This window comes from Triticum urartu, chromosome 3A (assembly GCF_056163025.1).
Source record: "Triticum urartu cultivar PI428250 chromosome 3A, HENAU_Tu73, whole genome shotgun sequence".
NCBI lineage: Eukaryota > Viridiplantae > Streptophyta > Magnoliopsida > Poales > Poaceae > Triticum > Triticum urartu.
The window spans coordinates 468,295,957-468,318,481 of record NC_141875.1 but is presented as its reverse complement, the minus strand read 5'-3'; the positions used below and the strand labels follow the sequence as shown (position 1 = coordinate 468,318,481).

The 22,525-nt window shown below is 49.1% G+C and overlaps 1 long non-coding RNA gene across 2 annotated transcripts; it reads left to right on the top strand.

Annotated features, from left to right (window-relative positions):
* Nucleotides 1-16,985: 16,985 nt before the first annotated feature.
* On the top strand, nucleotides 16,986-21,653 carry LOC125518832 (uncharacterized). 2 transcript variants are annotated; one of them, XR_007299456.2, is made up of 3 exons: nucleotides 17,172-17,899; nucleotides 19,086-19,202; nucleotides 20,813-21,653. It is a non-coding gene; the product is annotated as an uncharacterized LOC125518832 (long non-coding RNA). The 2 variants fall into 2 exon arrangements; XR_007288142.2 differs by having other exon boundaries at nucleotides 16,986-17,899; nucleotides 19,086-21,653.
* Nucleotides 21,654-22,525: the final 872 nt, after the last annotated feature.

The window sequence follows — 22,525 nt, the reverse complement described above, 5'->3', positions numbered from 1 at the left end:
AGAGATACCTCAACGTGTGGGGAGAGGTGGGTTCAAAGGAGGAGAGTATGAAAAGTGAGCACAATTACTGATCATTTTTTACAATTGCTGATTTAGATTCCGATTCATACTCTAAAATAGGAGGGCTAAAATTCGGTATTCAACCGGTATAAATAAACTATACAAGATGATAGTGAGACCGTGCACAGAAGGCTGAATGTGCAAGATCAACATCTTTGCTAGTAAACAACGTAGCATTTTCTTCTTGCAGAAAGTACATCTCTGTTTTTGGAGCTTTGCCGACACCCATCACCCACGGTGGACCTGTGAGACACCTTCACTGCAACCACACGCTGCTTGATCCCATCATGGCCTCGTGCTCGCCATTGAAGTGTCGCATGTGCCCCGTGTTGGCCGTCGCCATGGCCGCAAAGTGGGTCAAGATCTGTGGAGCTGCGCATGGGGTGAGCATATTGGCCCACGCTGTTCAATCCTGTCTGGGCGTCGTTTGGATTGGGCGGCGGAGATGGCGATTTTTTTAGAACATAGACGTGAGGGACGTCCGGCTTTAAATTAATAAAGCCCACAACATAGGCAGCGTATGACAACCGCAAGACCAACACACGGCACCAAACATAAGACGAGCAGGTCTTGAAAACAGCAACCGGAGAAGGAATAAAGTACGTTACAAGGCACGTCCGGCCTAGCGAAACAAGCACGCAGGCTCGGCTGAAACTACAACCAAAAGGGGCTGCCCATCCCTATGCGACAGTAGACGGCGCGGGACTCGGCGTAGACTAAGCAAAGACGGCAAAGAGCTTGGCGATGAAGATCAGAGTCCTGTTGCCTGCCCAGCGGTGCCCATTGCTGCAAGAAAACGATGCATTTGAAGATAACGTCAGCGGGATGCAGGGGAAATACGCCCTCAATAGTAAACTTGTTACGAATATGCCAGATAGCCCATAACATGGCCGCCGCACACGTCCACATGACCCGACGAGCCGGGCCATGAACCAATGCCAAAGAAGACACTAGCGTGGCTCGAGAGCGGGGATCCCAATCCACCCCCGCGGCCTCACGGACCGCGCTCCAAGCAAAGCGCGCCAAAGAGCACCGAAAGAAAGCGTGGTCAGCATCTTCCGGAACCCCACACAAAGCACAAGGGCCGGAGGCGGGGCCGTTGCGCTTAGCAAGGTTGGTAGAGGTAGGAAGGCGATCTTGGCAAAGTTGCCAGAGGAAGACCTTGATCTTGAGAGGGATTTTAGCCTTCCAAAGCCCGATGGCAGCCGAAGGGACCTGGCCGCGGGTAAGCTCTCTGTATAAGGAATTGACAGAGAATTTGCCAGAGCCCGAAAGTCTCCAAGTGATCGTGTCCGCGGAGTCCGACAGGCGAACATCCGCGATCAAATCCCGAAGGCGGTCCCACTCCGCCATTTCCGTCCCCGATAATTCTCTTCTGAAGTTGATGTAGGGTGGGGAGGAGCTAAGAGCCGAAGCAACCAGTTGGTTGGGCTCGACTGCAATGGAGTAGAGTTGGCGAAACTCCGACCATAGGGGTTGGTGGCCAATCCAAAGGTCTAGCCAAAACCGCGTGGAGCGCCCGTTGTTAACCCCAAACTTTGTGCCCCTGGCGAAGAAGGGTTTTAGGGCTTGAATGGAGTTCCAGAAGGGGGACCCACGAGAGGCCGCCTCGAAGAAATTCCCGTTCGGGAAGTATTTCGCACGGAGGAGGTCGATCCAGAGGCCAGTCTCACCCCGAGACATCTTCCAGATCCATTTGCACTTGAGTGCAATATTCATCAGGTTGGAGTTGATGATCCCAAGGCCCCCCTGGGCTTTAGGTCTACAAACGGCCTGCCATTTGACCATATGGTATTTCCGTTTGGGTCCCGCTCCTTCCCAAAAGAAACGGGACCGCGGGGTATCCAACTTAGTGTGTACCCCATCCGCCAGCAAGAACAAACCCATGGCGAACATAGGTAAGGATGAGAGGTTGGAATTGGTTAGGATTAGTCTAGCCCTTGAAGACATAAATCTACCTCTCCACGGACACACCCTGCCCGCTACCTTGGAGGTGAGAGGTTCCCAATCGGCGATCGAACATTTCTTCGCCGCGATCGGGAGGCCGAGGTAAGTGAACGGAAACTGGCCAAGTTTGCAGTTAAGCAAGTTGGCTACCCGCTGACTTTCGGCCGCGTCCATCCCTATGGACACCACTTCACACTTGTGGAAGTTGATTTTAAGCCCCGACATGAGTTCAAAACACAACAGAATGGCCTTGACCGATGCGATACTGTGTGTGCCAGGCTCGAAAAGGAGGAGTGTGTCATCCGCGTATTGCAGGTGTGACACTACCCCCGGGATCAGGTTGTCCACCACTCCCCTGATGTGGCCAGCCAAACGAGCTCTGTCGAGCATGGCGCCCAAGGTGTCCGCTACAAAGTTAAACAGCAACAGCGAGGCTGGGTCCCCCTGACGTAGCCCACGCTTGTTGCGAAGAAGTTCCCTACTTCTCCGTTCACCGCAATCGCCGTTTGGCCCCCCGAGACCAACTGCATCATGCGATGAACCCAAACCGACGAGAATCCCCGGTCTAGGAGGACCTCACGAAGAAACTCCCAGTTCACGCGATCGTACGCCTTCTCAAAATCTAATTTCAGGAGAATGGCGGGCTGGCGAGCGCGTTTTAGGGAGTGCACAATCTCCTGGAGGACCAACGGCCCCTCTAAGATGTTGCACCCCCGAATAAAATTCGATTGGTTCCTACTAATAATACGATGAGCTATCGGAGACAAGCGAGTCGAACAAGCCTTAGCACAAATTTTCAACGGAACATTAATCAACGCTATGGGACGAAAGAGCCTAATATGATCAGCGCCCGGAACTTTGGGGATCAGAGAGAGAACCCCAAAGTTTAGGCGAGAGATATCTACCGTACCCCGCATAAAACCATTACAAACGTCAAAAATAGGCCCTTTGAGCACTTGCCAAAACCTTTTGAACATCGCCACCGGCCACCCATCCGGCCCGGGTGCGGTGTCGGATTTCATGCCAAGGGTCGCCTTGTCAATCTCCTCCGGGGTGAAGGCCAATCCCAGGCCCTCGTTTTCATCGCCCGTGACCCGCAACGCAGGGTCCCACACATCCGCCCTAAGCCGGGCGCGGGATTCCTCCCTGGAACCCATAAGTTGGATGTAGAACTCGTAAATGTGGCGGACGATATCCTGTTGCCGCAAAAGGAGCCCCTGCTCAGATTGCAAGCGCAGAATGGCGCATTTGCGGTGACGGCCATTAGCATAGGCGTGAAAATATTGAGTGTCCGCGTCACCCTTGAGCGTCCACTTGATACCACCGCGTCTACGCCAGTACTCCTCCTCAGCTCTAAGGAGGGACTCGACCTGGGCCTCAAGTGCGTAGCGCTGAGCCCAGTCTTGCTCCGAGAAGGTCTGCACATCCGCCACAACATCCATCTGAGCGAGCTCCACGGTCAAACGCGATCGAAGCAGCTTATCTTCGCGCCCCTGGTTAGCCCCCCACCCTTTAAGGGCCGCACGCAAGCCCGCTCCTGCAGCAATCCAGAACTCCATCGGCCCGCGCGCGCGCCCGACCCGGGCGACGCAATTCTCCCATTTCGAAAGGAAGATTTGCTCAAAGTCCGGAGACTCTAACCACGCGGTTTCGAAGAAGAAACGAGGGCTGCGTTTTAACCTTTCCTCCCCCGAGGAGAGGATGAGGGGGACGTGGTCCGACCCTATCCTCGTTTCGGCATGCAAAGAGCACAAGGGAAACAACACCTCCCACTCCGAGGACATGAAAACCCTGTCCAAGACCGACCGCACCGGCGTTAGTTGTTTGTTGGTCCAGGTGTAGCATGCCCCCACGCGAGCCACTTCCCTAAGGGCCATGGCTGCGATTGCATTATTAAACATGGACGCCCTTGTCCAATTAATAATACCGTTGTTTTTATCCGCTCCCGAGCGAATTAAGTTGAAATCCCCTCCCACTAGCAGAGGCAAATTTCGCGTGCCCACAGACGCAACCTTCTCCTGGAGTTCTCCCAAGAACTCAAGCGAGAGCGAGTGGTCGGCCGGGCCGTAAACCACAATCACCTCACACTCTTGGAGAGTTGTGCGGTGGCGCACGTGGGCCGACAGGAAGAAACGACCGGCATCCCACGCCACCACCTCGAAGCAAACTAGGTTGATGCCTAGCAACATGCCTCCCGAGTGCCCGACCGCCGGCACCCAATGCCAAACAAAACGCTCCAGCGGATCGACAGCTAGCAGGTCCCGATGATTGAAATCGGCCTTGATAGTTTCCTGCAGGCCAACTACGCCGATCGCCTCGTTCTGAATGAACTCTTTTAACTGGGTCCGCCTCCCAGCGTGGCCGAAACCTCGGATGTTCCAGAATATGTAACGCATTAGATAATGCGATTGCGGAGGCAGATACCGCGAGCGGTCACCGCTTTGGCCACGCGCCGTGTCTTGGCAGGACGACGGTTGGAGGTGGACGGCGCAGCTCCTGCTGCTATGTCCTCCTGATCGGGCCACGCGACAGTCACCAGAGAAGCCCCTGCTTCTTCTGCTGCTGGCGCAACGCGGGCCAGCGCTGCCTGAGCTAGCGCGGCCTGCGCGATTTCCTTAGCACGAATAAGAGAAAGCACGTCACGCGCTTCCCCCTCGTCAGACATCACCACCCCACTATCCTCTAAGATACCCCCCAAGTGTTGGGAAACGTAGTAATTTCAAAAAAATTCCTGCGCACACGCAAGATCATGGTGATGCATAGCAACGAGAGGGGAGAGTGTTGTCTACGTACCCTCGTAGACCGAAGCGGAAGCGTTGACGCAACGTAGAGGAAGTAGTCGTATGTCTTCCCGGTTCAACCGATCCAAGCACCGTTACTCCGGCACCTCCGAGTTCTTGGCACACGTTCAGCTCGATGACGCTCCCCGGGCTCCGATCCAGCAAAGCTTCGGGGAAGACTTCCGTCAGCACGACGGCGTGGTGACGATCTTGATGTTCAACCGTCGCAGGGCTTTGCCTAAGCACCGCTACAATATGACCGAGGTGTAATATCGTGGAGGGGGGCACCGCACACGGCTAAGGAACGATCACGAAGATCAACTTGTGTGTCCTAGGGTGCCCCCTTGCCCCCGTATATAAAGGAGCCAAGGGAAGGGGGCGGCCGGCCAAGGAAGGCGCGCCAAGGGGGAGTCCTACTCCCACCGGGAGTAGGACTCCCTTCTTTCCTAGTTGGAGAAGGAGAAGGGGAAAGAGGAGGAAGAGGGAAAGGAAAGGGGGGGCGCCGCTCCCCTTCCCTTGTCCTATTCGGACTAGGAAGGGGAGGGGCGCGCGGCCACCTCTTGCCTCCTTTCCTCTTATCCCTTAAGGCCCATGTAGGCCCAATAACCCCCCGGGGGGTTCCGGTAACCCCCCCCCCCCCCCCCGGTACTCCGGTAAAATCCCGATTTCACCCGGAATGATTCCGATATCCAAATATAGGCTTCCAATATATCGATCTTTATGTCTCGGCCATTTCGAGACTCCTCGTCATGTCCATGATCACATCCGGGACTCCGAACAACCTTCGATACATCAAAATACATAAACTCATAATGAAACTGTCATCGTAACGTTAAGCGTGCGGACCCTACGGTTCTAGAACAATGTAGACATGACCGAGACACGTCTCCGGTCAATAACCAATAGCGGAACCTGGATGCTCATATTGGTTCCTACATATTCTACGAAGATCTTTATCGGTCAAACCGCATAACAACATACGTTGTTCCCTTTGTCATCGGTATGTTACTTGCCCGAGATTCGATCGTCGGTACCTCAATACCTAGTTCAATCTCGTTACTGGCAAGTCTCTTTACTCGTTCCGTAATACATCATTTCGCAACTAACTCATTAGTTGCAATGCTTGCAAGGCTTATGTGATGTGCACTACCGAGAGGGCCCAGAGATACCTCTCCGACAATCGGAGTGACAAATCCTAATCTCTAAATACGCCAACCCAACATGTACCTTTGGAGACACCTGTAGAGCACCTTTATAATCACCCATTTACGTTGTGATGTTTGGTAGCACACAAAGTGTTCCTCCGGCAAACGGGAGTTGCATAATCTCAGTCATAGGAACATGTATAAGTCATGAAGAAAGCAATAGCAACATACTAAACGATCGGGTGCTAAGCTAATGGAATGGGTCATGTCAATCAGATCATTCACCTAATGATGTGATCCCGTTAATCAAATAACAACTCTTTGTTCATGGTTAGGAAACATGACCATCTTTGATTAACGAGCTAGTCAAGTAGAGGCATACTAGTGACACTCTGTTTGTCTATGTATTCACACATGTATTATGTTTCCGGTTAATACAATTCTAGCATGAATAATAAACATTTATCATGATATAAGGAAATAAATAATAACTTTATTATTGCCTCTAGGGCATTTTTTCTTCAGTCTCCCACTTGCACTAGAGTCAATAATCTAGATTACACAGTAATGATTCTAACACCCATGGAGCCTTGGTGCTGATCATGTTTTGCTCGTGGAAGAGGCTTAGTCAACGGGTCTGCAACATTCAGATCCGTATGTATCTTGCAAATCTCTATGTCTCCCACCTGGACTAGATCCCGGATGGAATTGAAGCGTCTCTTGATGTGCTTGGTTCTCTTGTGAAATCTGGATTCCTTTGCCAAGGCAATTGCACCAGTATTGTCACAAAAGATTTTCATTGGACCCGATGCACTAGGTATGACACCTAGATCGGATATGAACTCCTTCATCCAGACTCCTTCATTTGCTGCTTCCGAAGTAGCTATGTACTCCGCTTCACATGTAGATCCCGCCACGACGCTTTGTTTAGAACTGCACCAACTGACAGCTCCACCGTTTAATGTAAACACGTATCCGGTTTGCGATTTAGAATCGTCCGGATCAGTGTCAAAGCTTGCATCAACGTATCCTTTTACGATGAGCTCTTTGTCACCTCCATATATGAGAAATATATCCTTAGTCCTTTTCAGGTATTTCAGGATGTTCTTGACCGCTGTCCAGTGATCCACTCCTGGATCACTTTGCTACCTCCCTACTAGACTTATAGCAAGGCACACATCAGGTCTGGTACACAGCGTTGCATACATGATAGAGCCTATGGCTGAAGCATAGGGAACATCTTTCATTTTCTCTCTATCTTCTGCAGTGGTCGGGCATTGAGTCTTACTCAACTTCACACCTTGTAACACAGGCAAGAACCCTTTCTTTGCTTGATCCATTTTGAACTTCTTCAAAACTTTGTCAAGGTATGTGCTTTGTGAAAGTCCAATTAAGCGTCTTGATCTATCTCTATAGATCTTAATGCCTAATATGTAAGCAGCTTCACTGAGGTCTTTCATTGAAAAACTCTTATTCAAGTATCCCTTTATGCTATCCAAAAATTCTATATCATTTCCAATTAGTAATATGTCATCCACATATAATATCAGAAATGCTACAGAGCTCCCACTCACTTTCTTGTAAATACAGGCTTCTCCAAAAGTCTGTATAAAACCAAATGCTTTGATCACACTATCAAAGCGTTTATTCCAACGCCGAGAGGCTTGCACCAGTCCATAAATGGATCGCTGGAGCTTGCACACTTTGTTAGCTCCCTTTGGATCAACAAAACCTTCTGGTTGCATCATATACAACTCTTCTTCCAGAAATCCATTCAGGAATGCAGTTTTGACATCCATCTGCCAAATTTCATAATCATAAAATGCGGCAATTGCTAACATGATTCGGACAGACTTAAGCATCGCTACGGGTGAGAAGGTCTCATCGTAGTCAATCCCTTGAACTTGCCGAAAACCTTTTGCGACAAGTCGAGCTTTGTAGACAGTAATATTACCGTCAGCGTCAGTCTTCTTCTTGAAGATCCATTTATTCTCAATTGCTTGCCGATCATCGGGCAAGTCAACCAAAGTCCATACTTTGTTCTCATACATGGATCCCATCTCAGATTTCATGGCTTCAAGCCATTTTGCGGAATCTGGGCTCACCATCGCTTCTTCATAGTTCGTAGGTTCATCATGATCTAGTAGCATGACTTCCAGAACAGGATTACCGTACCACTCTGGCGCAGATCTCACTCTGGTTGATCTACGAGGTTCAGTAGTATCTTGTTCTGAAGTTTCATGATCATCATCATTAGCTTCCTCACTAACTGGTGTAGGTGTCACAGAAACAGTTTTCTGTGATGCACTACTTTCCAATAAGGGAGCAGGTACAGTTACCTCGTCAAGTTCTACTTTCCTCCCACTCACTTCTTTCGAGAGAAACTCCTTCTCCAGAAAGTTTCCGAACTTAGCAACAAAAGTCTTGCCTTCGGATCTGTGATAGAAGGTGTATCCAATAGTATCCTTTGGATATCCTATGAAGACACATTTCTCCGATTTGGGTTCGAGCTTATCAGGTTGAAGCTTTTTCACATAAGCATCGCAGCCCCAATCTTTCAGAAACGACAACTTTGGTTTCTTGCCAAACCATAGTTCATAAGGCGTCGTCTCAACGGATTTTGATGGTGCCCTATTTAACGTGAATGCGGCCGTCTCCAAAGCATAACCCCAAAATGATAGCGATAAATCAGTAAGAGACATCATAGATCGCACCATATCTAGTAAAGTACAATTACGACGTTCGGACACACCATTACGCTGTGGTGTTCCGGGTGGCGTGAGTTGCGAAACTATTCCGCATTGTTTCAAATGTACACCAAACTCGTAACTCAAATATTATCCTCCACAATCAGATCGTAGAAACTTTATTTTCTTGTTACGATGATTTTCAACTTCACTCTGAAATTCTTTGAACTTTTTAAACGTTTCAGACTTATGTTTCATTAAGTAGATATACCCATATCTGCTTAAGTCATCTGTGAAGGTGAGAAAATAACGATATCCGCCATGAACCTCAATATTCATCGGACCACATACATCTGTATGTATGATTTCCAACAAATTTGTTGCTCTCTCCATAGTACCGGAGAACGGTGTTTTAGTCATCTTGCCCATGAGGCACGGTTCGCAAGTACCAAGTGATTCATAATCAAGTGGTTCCAAAAGTCCATTAGTATGGAGTTTCTTCATGCGCTTTACACCGATATGACCTAAACGGCAGTGCCACAAATAAGTTGCACTATCACTACCAACTCTGCATCTTTTGGTTTCAACATTATGAATATGTGTATCACTACTATCGAGATTCATCAAAAATAGACCACTCTTCAAGGGTGCATGACCATAAAAATATTACTCATATAAATAGAACAACCATTATTCTCTGATTTAAATGAATAACCGTCTCGCATCAAACAAGATCCAGATATAATGTTCATGCTTAACGCTGGCACCAAATAACAATTATTTAGGTCTAATATTAATCCCGAAGGTAGATGTAGAGGTAGCGTGCCGACTGCGATCACATCGACTTTGGAACCGTTTCCCACGCGCATCGTCACCTCGTCCTTAGCCAATCTTCGCTTAATCCGTAGTCCCTGTTTCGAGTTGCAAATATTAGCAACAGAACCAGTATCAAATACCCAGGTGCTACTGCGAGCATTAGTAAGGTACACATCAATAACATGTATATCACATATACCTTTGTTCACCTTGCCATCCTTCTTATCCGCCAAATACTTGGGGCAGTTCCGCTTCCAGTGACCAGTCTGCTTGCAGTAGAAGCACTCAGTTTCAGGCTTAGGTCCAGGTTTGGGTTTCTTCTCTTGAGCAGCAACTTGCTTGCTGTTCTTTTTGAAGTTCCCCTTCTTCTTCCTTTGCCCTTTTTCTTGAAACTAATGGTCTTGTTGACCATCAACACTTGATGCTCCTTCTTGATTTCTACCTCCGCAGCTTTCAGCATTGCGAAGAGCTCGGGAATAGTCTTATTCATCCCTTGCATATTATAGTTCATCACGAAGCTCTTGTAGCTTGGTGGCAGTGATTGGAGAATTCTGTCAATGATGCAATCATCTGGAAGATTAACTCCCAATTGAATCAAGTGATTATTATACCCAGACATTTTGAGTATATGCTCACTCACAGAACTGTTCTTCTCCATCTTGCAGCTATAGAACTTATTGGAGACTTCATATCTCTCAATTCGGGCATTTGCTTGAAATATTAACTTCAACTCCTGGAACATCTCATATGCTCCATGACATTCAAAACGTCGTTGAAGTCCCGATTCTAAGCCGTAAAGCATGGCACACTGAACTATCGAGTAGTCATCAGCTTTGCTCTGCCAGACGTTCATAACATCTGGTGTTGCTCCAACAGCAGGCCTGGCACCCAGCGGTGCTTCTAGGACGTAATTCTTCTATGCAGCAATGAGGATAATCCTCAAGTTACGGACCCAGTCCGTGTAATTGCTACCATCATCTTTCAACTTTGCTTTCTCAAGGAACGCATTAAAATTCAACGGAACAACAGCACGAGCCATCTATCTACAATCAAGCATAAACAAGCAAGATACTATCAGGTGCTAAGTTTCATGATAAATTTAGGTTTAATTAATTTACTTAAAGAACTCCCACTTAGATAGACATCCCTCTAATCCTCTAAGTGATTACGTGATCCAAATCAACTAAACCATGTCCGATCATCACGTGAGATGGAGTAGTTTCATTGGTGAACATCACTATGTTGATCATATCTACTATATGATTCATGCTCGACCTTTCGGTCTCCATGTTCCGAGGCCATATCTGTATATGCTTGGCTCGTCAAGTATAACCTGAGTATTCCGCGTGTGCAACTGTTTTGCACCCGTTGTATTTGAACGTAGAGCCTATCACACCCGATCATCACGTGGTGTCTCAGCACGAAGAACTTTCGCAACGGTGCATACTTAGGGAGAACACTTCTAGATAATTAGTGAGAGATCATCTTATAATGCTACCGTCAATCAAAGCAAGATAAGATGCATAAAAGATAAACATCACATGCAATCAATATAAGTGATATGATATGGCCATCATCATCTTGTGCTTGTGATCTCCATCTGCGAAGCACCGTCGTGATCACCATCGTCACCGGCGCGACACCTTGATCTCCATCGTAGCATCGTTGTCGTCTCGCCAATCTTATGCTTCCACGACTATCGCTACCGCTTAGTGATAAAGTAAAGCATTACAGCGCGATTGCATTGCATACAATAAAGCAACAACCATATGGCTCCTGCCAGTTGCCGATAACTCGGTTACAAAACATGATCATCTCATACAATAAAATTTAGCATCATGTCTTGACCATATCACATCACAACATGCCCTGCAAAAACAAGTTAGACGTCCTCTACTTTGTTGTTGCAAGTTTTACGTGGCTGCTACGGGCTTAAGCAAGAACCAATCTTACCTACGCATCAAAACCACAACGATAGTTTGTCAAGTTGGTGATGTTTTAACCTTCGCAAGGACCGGGCGTAGCCACACTCGGTTCAACTAAAGTTGGAGAAACTGTCACCCGCTAGCCACCTTTGTGCAAAGCACGTCGGGAGAACCGGTCTCGCGTAAGCGTACGCGTAATGTCGGTCCGGGCCGCTTCGTCCAACAATACTGCCGAACCAAAGTATGACATCTGGTAAGCAGTATGACTTATATCGCCCACAACTCACTTGTGTTCTACTCGTGCATATAACATCAACACATAAAACCTAGGCTCTGATACCACTGTTGGGAAACGTAGTAATTTCAAAAAAATTCCTACGCACACGCAAGATCATGGTGACGCATAGCAACGAGAGGGGAGAGTGTTGTCTACGTACCCTCATAGACCGAAGCGGAAGCGTTGACGCAACATAGAGGAAGTAGTCGTACGTCTTCCTGGTTCAACCGATCCAAGCACCGTTACTCCGGCACCTCCGAGTTCTTGGCACACGTTCAGCTCGATGACGCTCCCCGGGCTCTGATCCAGCAAAGCTTCGGGGAAGAGTTCCGTCAGCACGACGGCGTGGTGATGATCTTGATGTTCAACCGTCGCAGGGCTTCGCCTAAGCACCGCTACAATATGACCGAGGTGTAATATCGTGGAGGGGGGCACCGCACACGGCTAAGGAACGATCAAGAAGATCAACTTGTGTGTCCTAGGGTGCCCCCTTGCCCCCGTATATAAAGGAGCCAAGGGGAGGGGGCGGCCGGCCAAGGAGGGCGTGCCAAGGGGGAGTCCTACTCCCATCGGGAGTAGGACTCCCTTCTTTCCTAGTTGGAGAAGGAGAAGGGGAAAGAGGAGGAAGAGGGAAATGAAAGGGGGGGCGCCGCCCCCCTTCCCTTGTCCTATTCATACTAGGAAGGGGAGGGGCGCGCGGCCACCTCTTGCCTCCTTTCCTCTTCTCCCTTAAGGCCCATGTAGGCCCAATAACCCCCCGGGGGGTTCCGGTAACCCCCCCCGGTACTCCGGTAAAATCCCGATTTCACCCGGAACGATTCCGATATCCAAATATAGGCTTCCAATATATCGATCTTTATGTCTTGACCATTTCGAGACTCCTCGTCATGTCCATGATCACATCCGGGACTCCGAACAACCTTCAGTACATCAAAATACATAAACTCATAATGAAACTGTCATCGTAACGTTAAGCGTGCAGACCCTACGGTTCGAGAACAATGTAGACATGACCGAGACACGTCTCCGGTCAATAAACAATAGCGGAACCTGGATGCTCATATTGGTTCCTACATATTTACGAAGATCTTTATCGGTCAGACCGCATAATAACATACGTTGTTCCCTTTGTCATCGGTATGTTACTTGCCCGAGATTCGATCGTCGGTATCTCAATACCTAGTTCAATCTCGTTACTGGCAAGTCTCTTTACTCGTTCCGTAATACATCATTTTTCAACTAACTCATTAGTTGCAATGCTTGCAAGGCTTATGTGATGTGCATTACCGAGAGGGCCCAGAGATACCTCTCCGACAATCGGAGTGACAAATCCTAATCTCGAAATACGCCAACCCAACATGTACCTTTGGAGACACCTGTAGAGCACCTTTATAATCACCCATTTACGTTGTGACGTTTGGTAGCACACAAAGTGTTCCTCCGGCAAACGGGAGTTGCATAATCTCATACTCATAGGAACATGTATAAGTCATGAAGAAAGCAATAGCAACATACTAAACGATCGGGTGCTAAGCTAATGGAATGGGTCATGTCAATCAGATCATTCACCTAATGATGTGATCCTGTTAATCAAATAACGACTCTTTGTTCATGGTTAGGAAACATAACCATCTTTGATTAACGAGCTAGTCAAGTAGAGGCATACTAGTGACACTCTGTTTGTCTATGTATTCACACATGTATTATGTTTCTGGTTAATACAATTCTAGCATGAATAATAAACATTTATCATGATATAAGGAAATAAATAATAACTTTATTATTGCCTCTAGGGCATATTTCCTTCACCAAGCACTCCTCAAAATATACATCAAAGATCGTAAAGCGGGGCATGGGGTTACCTTCGGTTTCCAGGTTCTTCTGGGCCTGCAGGAGTTGGGCGCGTTGGAGGGCTGGAAGCTTGCCCTTGGCGCCCTTCGGGCGGGAGCTCACCCGCTCCTGCGTCGCCGTGGACGCCACCACCGCCTTGGAGCGCTTGGCCGTTGAAACGGGCGCCACCTTGGCCACCTCCACGCAGAGCGCGTCAGAAGCTGGAGGGGAAATGACCGACGAGGTGCCACCAGTCGGACCCCCAGGAGAGGCCAGCGCCATCACCACTGGCCGCTGCGGAGCAGGCGTGCCCGCATGGCCCGAGGGAGGGCTCACCGGCGCCACCATGGGAGTCTTGCGGCCCGCCGGCTTCTTGTGGAGCCTCGTCCCACCGCCACCGAGGCCAGTCAACGCCTTGGGTGAGCGCGCCGTGGCAGCCCGAGGCTCACCCCCCACCGCAGCCACCGGGGAGACGAGCATCGAGCGACCCTTCGAGTCACAGGACGCCGAGACCCCCTTGTCGATGTCGAGGCCCAGCGTCATGTTGGAGCCGTACTGGTTGAGACCCATGTCGTTGCTGCCCACCTCCACTTGCCGCTCCTCCTGGTCCTTCGCAGCGCCCGCCGCCGGGGGCGCGTCTTAGGGGTCCTTGTCCTTGAGGCCAAGCTTGTCCCAAGTGGCGGTGTCGATGGAGTCATCCCCCATGCTCATGTCGTGGTCCTTGTCTTTGTCATTTGGTCCCTTGTCCACGCTGGCTGGTGGAGTGGGAGGGGGCGCCGCACCCTGTAGATCACCCACCTCGGCCTCCAGACGAATGGTGAAGCCCTCGCTGTTGAACCACACTTGGACGTAGCCCTTGAGCTTGGCCGGCGATCGACACGCGAAGCGCATCCGGACTGGGCCGCGCCCCGGCAACGACGCCTGATCCACCTCCATTGGACGCCCAATCATCACCGTCCCTGCCATGAGGCGGTCCACGCGGCGGTACTTGGGTGGCACACCCCACAGCTTGACCCACACGTCCGGCATGATCTCGACCTTGGGTTCCTCCTAGCTCAGTTCCTTGATGTCCGCCATGATGTCGTTGAGGGAGAGATAGAGCTTGCCGCTGCGGGTCGCCATCTGCAGCATGGCCTTGTTGGGGAAGACGACCGAGAACTGGTCGACGCTGATGGCCATCACCTGCCAATCCCACACCCCCTCGAAGAGGTGAGGGAGCTCCGCCTCCAAGATGGGGATCGACAGCGTGCCGGGCGCCGCCGAGATGATCGCCGCATCCGCCACCAGTGGGGCCTGGACCTCCTCGCCCTCCGTCTCCATGAAAGGGAGGCAGAAGAAGCCCTCCCCAGGGATGGCGTTGCCCATGATCTGCAGCAGAAGAGGCCGCCCCCGCGTGGCGCAGTAAGCCGACACGTGCCCTTCCTTGTGGCAGACGACGCACAGGGGCTTGAAGTGGCACATATTTTGGTAATGCCCCACCCTGCCGCACTTGAAGCACTCTGGCCCGTCGGCCTCCTCCACTGGGATCGGAGCGTCAGCCGAACCCTTCGAAGCCGACGGCCCGGCCGCCAGCTGCGCCATGCCACCCCCCTTTTGCTTCTGCTTCTTGGCCACCGGATCCCCGCTCCGCTCACCGCCCGGAGGAAGCTGAGACTCCTTCCTCTTGAGCTCTTTCTTCTGCTCCAGCCCACGGTGCCGATATTCCTCCTTCTTCTTCTTCTTGCGCTCACGTTCCTCTTGCTGCTTCCGCTCTTGCTCCGCAAGCCACCATGGAGGCGGCGGCCCCCAGCCCCCGTCCCCCGCGGCCTTCGCCGACACCTTGGAGAGCGCCTTCGCCCGCAGATCGTGCTCGTGCTGTCGATCCGCCGCCGGGATCGGAGGCGACATGGGAGGCTTTTCGCCACGGCGGGAGCCCATCCTCACAACAGTGGCGAACGAGCAAGAAAGAGGTGGGGGAGGGGCAGAACGTAGGAGACGACGGGCAAGGTGCCCGAAGCACCACACCTGAGAGTGGGATGCAGGAAACCCTAGAGACAGATCTAGGGTTCCTTTTGGCACCCACAGCCACCTATTAATAGGGGTGGACGACCGCGCAACCTCCTCCGCACTGGGCCCGGGCCTAAGCGCAGGCTCACAGCAGGCCACCGGACCAGGTTGGTCAGGCCCAAGCACGGAGGGGCGTCCCTGCACCCCCACAGGCCAAGAGGCAGGCTGGACCGCCGATGGGCCCCCCAGCCCAATTCCTGGAAGGCTGGGCCACTCCTCCTGGCCCAGCGGGGAAACTGGCCCGACCGTCGGCTCCCCGGAAACCCTAGCCAGGACCCGCGGTTCCCCGACACTGGCGGCCCCGCCGTCGCCGCCGCCGACCCCTGTCGTCTCCGACGAGCTCGCCGGGGCCGGAGGAGGTCCCTCCAACACCAAAACGCGGCGAACCACCTCCGACAGGTCGCACGAGCGGCCCTCAGGACCCGCATCCACCCCCTGCGGTGGACGCCAGATCCGCGGCGCCGGACGACGCCCGCCATGTCCACCAGGGGCAAATGCTCGCCGGCGACCGGCCACGAAGGAGCCCCCAAGCTCCTCCGCACGGGCGACAAAGTCACCCACCGAGCACCCCGCACGGGGCCTCGGCGAAACACCACCACCATCGCTTACCTCGCTACTTACCTCATCGTCGTCGCCGTCGGAGTTGACCCCCTCCAGAGCCCAGAACCTGCTGCTGGAGAAGGGCGGGGCGAGAGGCCGCCCCCCAGACGGCGCGCTCCACCGCGTGCACCCCTCAGCAGGCCGCACCTCCGTCCAGCCTTCCGCCTCCGCCGCGAGGCAGCGAGCGGCGTCGCCCGCGGAATCGCCCCCCGAGTCGCCAGACCGAAACGCCATCTCGTGTCGACCACGCTCTTCCTCCGTATAGATGGCGAATTTTGGCGCCTCATGTTCGGTTCCTTTGCTTCGCTTTTTGTTTCTGGTTGTCGTGGGTTTTATCGCTAGAGACGAATGAGTTCCTAGGTGGATGCTAAGGAAGTATAGACGTGGGCTTGGGTATAATTCGAGACGACTTGACATTGTTTCAATATTGTTGTGTAGGTTGATGGTTTGGCGCTTTTGTGCTGTCTTGATGTAAAAACAGAGAAATTCTAATTTTGATAGTTTGGCTAATACATCATCCTTTTCTTTCCTTTTGGATGTCTGTGAATTCCGACCTGCCAAATGGGGAAACAAATGCTCAATTTAGTGACCTCACCTCAAAATCTCAAATTCGGTGTTAAACTAACACGATGTATTTTTATCTTCAACCTCTCATAGTTATGTACACCCTGACATCTTACATGTTGTAAAAGTCTTGTTTCATCGATGAAATAGAACAGGGTGGCGAGGTTTCTATATTTCAAAAATAAAATCTTATGATTATATTATAAATTAGTGCTACCACGCAAGTGGTGATCCCTGTATGCATTACCCGTCTCTATATAATGATACTGGTTAAATTAACTCATAATCAACTCATAGAATCTGTTGCTATAACGAAAAAGATAACGCCCGAATGTCTGGTACCTGGCTCCTCCTCCCAAACGCTTTACCTACCACTGGTGGTGTAGCATGTACTCCTGCCACGTCACGGAGTACCTTGTCGCACTGGTCCCCTGCCACGCCACGTTTCTCGTACGTTTGGTACGTGTCGCCCCGAACGAGTGGAGACTGCATCGGCACCTTATCCTTTCCCTGCAGGCTCGTCTGCTTCTTTCCAATCCTTCATTTTTAATCAGAGGAGAGTGAGGCGAGCTGGCCGGGCTGCTCTTCGTCGGGGACGTTACCGTTTACTTGCCCGCGCCAACGGCCAGCTACTCGCCGGGATTCGCCGGGGTCGCCGTCTTCTCCGTGCGCCACGCTGACAGGAAGCTGGTCGCCGAGTTCCCGGGGATTCGCCGCGCACCCAGGTACTCCGCCGCCTCCTCAGTAGCTGTCCGAGCGGCGGACCGCGACGCGCGCGCGAGTGTCCAATGGCTCCGGTGGTCCGATGAGCGTGGCTGCCGGCCATGGCCGTGGTCGTGTGCCACTGCCTCTCCCGCTGGAAGCACGGAGGCTCGCGGCCAAGATCCGGGGAGAAGGAGCTCCGTGACGGCGAGCTCCTCTAGGAGCAAGGCGACCACGTACTCCAAGAGCACGACGACGACAAGCTTTGAGGCTCCTTCTGGCAACCTTAACGAGGAGGAGGGTGGCAGCTGGATGAGGATTAAAATCACGCTGGAGTCAGCGTGCTGTCCTCTGACTACACAGCCGGCGCCCCATGATCTTCAGGACGGCGGCGGCGCGGCGGCTGGACCTCCCTGCCAGCCTGCCCGGCCAAACTCCACAAGCTGCAGCTCACGGTCACGGATCCAATCCAGGAAACTTCCTGCCAGCTAGTGCCATGGTTCCCCCACGGAATGAGCAGGTGAATTCCTTGCTATTACTTAGAACTGCTTTCTTCTTTCTTCATTCTCCTATTACAGAAGCTACACCATATGGTTGTTTGATGATCTGCTAATTCTTCATGGCAATGTGGTTCGTCAATAGCCATTAGCGGTACATGCACGTGTGTTGAGTTTAATTTCAGTTATAGTTTTGACTTAGTCACTTAGTGGTCACTTGCTTTGTCGATCTTTGCCAATGGAGTTTGGAATGCTCATATGATTTCCATTCGAAAAGTTTCCGAAATAGGAGGAACTTGGCAGCCATGCCATTGGTGACCTTCAGATAAGGTGTTGTTCCATGCATTGTGCTTATCTTGCCAAGAACAAAAGAAGTGCTTACTCTGCGTCATGTTATAATTTCTGATTCAGTAAACAAGTGGTCATGTATCTGGAGGAACGAGGAAGACGGACAGGAGGAGTTTGGTGCCAATTCTACAGGCGTAGAGGATTTTCCTTTGGACTATTATCAGGGCTGTTTGTAGTATTAATAGAATTATTATAAGGGAGAGAAAGGACGACCATTGGATTCTAACGGACGACAGATTCTGCCTGCTACAGCATCTGTACAGTAACAAATGTACAACAGAGGAGCCCAACCCATTGTGTCATGTGTATAGCACTGCTGTTTTCAGACCCTCCCAGCCCTGACGTGGTCTCTCCCTTACCCATGTTGCAGCGACTGTGCTGTAGGCTATAGCATTGCCGCCGGTGTTGAACTTGACGGGTATGTGCTGCTCACTGGCAAGTTGAGCGCACGGGGCAGGTTCGTGGTGTCCGGGGACCTCCCCGTCGACAGCACAGGAGGGTGGTGCTCGAGGAATCGCGCAAGTTTCTTTTCACAAACCATGTGCTCAAGATGGAGGACGGCATTGTTTCATACCTCATCGTTTTATGCGAGCATTGGATTGAACTTTCAGGGCATGAACTCTGAAGCTGTTCATGAGCTTCCTCCACCAATTAGACCAATGCTATGTAATTACTGGAGCTCTGAAGCTACAATTACGGGATCCAATCTTTTTAGACCCTTGACATCACATACCTCACTCGATGTGTTAATGTTGTTCTATATATACCTGACATAGCATTTTAACCATGCTATAAAACTAAATTTACCATGCTACAAAGTAAACTTGCCATGTTAGTTCACATAATGAATCCTTTGTGCAGGGAGTTCTAGCGACGCATTATACAAGGAGCTATGGCATGCTTGGGCTAGGCCGTTGATCACAGTGCCTCGCCAAGGTGAAAGGATTTACTACTTTCCGCATGTTTATATTGGAACAGGTATGTCTCACCGCATTGGTGTTTGCTCTTCTTGATGCCCTATAACGAATGAATGAATTTGCTACTCAACACAAACAGTAGCTATTTGTGTTATGGACATTGCTTTGTTCTTGTGTTATAAATGACAATATGACTTTGTTTATGCGGAATAATCATCCAGGTATTTAAAGTTCATCCACGTACATATTTAGAACCTGATATTCTCTAGTGTGGTCATGTATTAGTTGAAAAATGAATATCCATCATAGGGTACCACCTTACATACAGTGCTTCCAGCCTTACAGGCCTCACCAGAAGGCCCTTTGCCAAGCTTCACTGTGATGACTAACTTACTACTTGACAAACATCTTTGCTAACTGATAAAAGCAACAACATAGGTAAATAAACTCATTTTCACATGTTATGACAAAATGGTTTCTTCCAGCTCACAAAAAAACAAAGAAAACATAGTACTAATACATAGAGAGACTGTATAATTGTTAAGGCTACTTTAGGAATTAATTTGGGAATAGACTGAACATATCAGGATATACACGAGTTGACTGCGAAGAAAAGAAATCATCATCTACTAATACTGTACTAAATGAACATTATCCATTCACATCTCCAGTATTGTACTATTATACATGACAGAGAATGACTAACATTACTCGTTCTTCTCTTAAAGCTGTCAAGAAAATACAGTCAGTAGAAAAGTTAGAAGGATATTGAGCACTAAACTCCAGTTATCAATACACCGGACTGTCTACCGATCTCCAACCGGTTAATTTAAGAATCATCACATTTACCAATAAGGGGGCAATTGTCTGTAAGATGTGATTTTCTTGCATGCATTTCATAGATAAATATGTGCATAAAAGTTAGGACTTGCCTACATACCTGGATATTTACATTCACATAGAGACAATATATCTTCAATTCACATGTAGGACACAAGAATGTATAGTCACAAACTCACAATTCCATGGCAGCAAAAATCTTCAATAATCTGTGAACTCCATAAACAACGATATTATAGATCTCTTGTTTTGTTGATATATTGACATATAGAAGAAGGAGATGTAGTCTACAGGAGAGAAGCAACCATCAATGGTGTTAATGTCACCTCTCCATAGTACCATCGGTCCAAAGGCACTCAAGTAAAAATCAAAACACAAAAACGACAAATGGCACTGGGAGTTTGGAGCCCGCCCATCTGATTTAGATGATCTGGGAAAGAGCAATGATTTTGCCCTCTTGTGGATTTAAAATACAATTAGAAAAGTTCACTGAACTGATGAATGGGTGTTTTAAGCTCACCCAACTTCCTTAGTTTTGAAAATGAACAAATCCCTCTCAAAACATGATTTAATACATCATATTTATGCAGACATTGCCAATTCAATTTTCTGGTACGCATTTGTTTAAAAATAGGAATATATATATATATATATATATATATATATATATAGGAAAATGGGTTAGTACTCTCAGGAGTATGTACTCCCATGCCACATGTCGCTCATTGCTTCAATGCCGATTTTTAAATTGCTTTATCATTTAATTAAAGAGATAACAACCAGATAATATCCACACACACGCACTGTTTTAAAATTTGTTAGCCCGTCCAGGTTAATAGGGACTCTGGTAGCTCACAGATCGCGTGCATAGTAGATGCCCTCAACGACAACTCTGTTTGACATCACATCCTCGTGTAACAAACAAACGGAGACGGCACCGGCCATGGCCATGGCGACGGCGACGGGAACGGCGGCGATCATGGTTGGGGACAGCACCGGCGACGACGCAGCAACACAGCAAACGACGTCGGCGAAGCCACCGATGCCGGAGACGGAGACGACACCGGTGATGGAAGCAGCCACGGCAAGGGCAACCGCGACGAGATGCGGCTATGTAACGTCCCTTGGCCTGACCAGCGACGGCGGCGGCAGCGACATCGTCGACGAGGACATCACCACCAACGACAAACATATGCAGCTATCTTCCCTTGGCCTGGCCAGCTACTGCGACGGGGATCGTGACGGCATCGCCGATGGGCGACATCACCGGCGATGACAACAGATGCGGCTTCTTCATCTCATCATCGACGCATGGATATTCTTGTATTGATTTCCATGCATTCATTGTAATTGATATCTCACGAGCTAGTTCAATGAAACAGTATAATCCATCCATGCATGCCATGGCGACCAAGATGGAGGCATGCGCATTGCTAGCGTTTCCATCATCAACACACATCGGCGCTCACACGCGTGGCAATACACAGCCGCGGTTCTTGCTGATGTGCAGAATACACATGCATGCGTGCGTACCTGACATGCATGCCTAACATATTGTTTTATTTTACATGATACCTAACATGTTGTTTGTTGTGACTTGTAAAGCTCGGAGAAGCCAAATCATATTGCTTTTGATCGGTGGCAAAGTTATATGTAATGGAAGTATATATCCTCTGATGATGGGTAGTAGTAAACGTAAGTAAAGCTCCTCAGAGTATATAACCACATTGTCATTGAGATGAATATAATCGTACATGCACAGAATGCATGCATATACTCATATTTGGTGAATAATACACCGCTGTATTTCGCAAGTGTAAACTCCTTTTGAATTTACGAGTATGGCATACTTGTTTTGGTAATTACCGGAAGTTTATACTTCCTCGTGAAATATTAGTATATACGACTTCCTTGCATGATGATCATAATATATACTTGAAAAGGTAGTATATTTATTCACACATGATTTTATGTTTAGAAAATCTAGTACATACTTCGTGTAAAAGATGAAGTATAAACTTCCTCATGAAAGATGTCACGTATACTCTCCCATAAAATATGTAGTATATACTTCCTAAAAAAATGTTGTTGTACATATCTCGCGCAAAATGAAGTATATACTTCCAAAAAACATGTCGTGTATACACTCCCATAAAGGGTGAATATAGTTCCTAAAAAATGTTGTTGTATATACCCTCTCTCTCAAAGAAAAGAAGTATATACTTAAAAAAAAGTTGTACACACACTCTCATAAAAGATGAAGTATATACTTCCTAAAAAATGTTGTATATGTACTCACACAAATATAAAGTATATACTTCCTAAAAAATATTGTATATGTACTCACACAAAATATAAAGTATATACTTCCTCATAAAATATGTAGTAGATACACGCAAAAAATAAAAATAAAAAAGTATCATACACCTGCTGTTAAGGAGAGAATATAATCCGGCCGGACGTCAACAACCTTATCCCCTAAAGCAATCTATGAGCACCCACACGCTCCTTTATTTTAGGGATTAGCTACACATGCAAACAAAC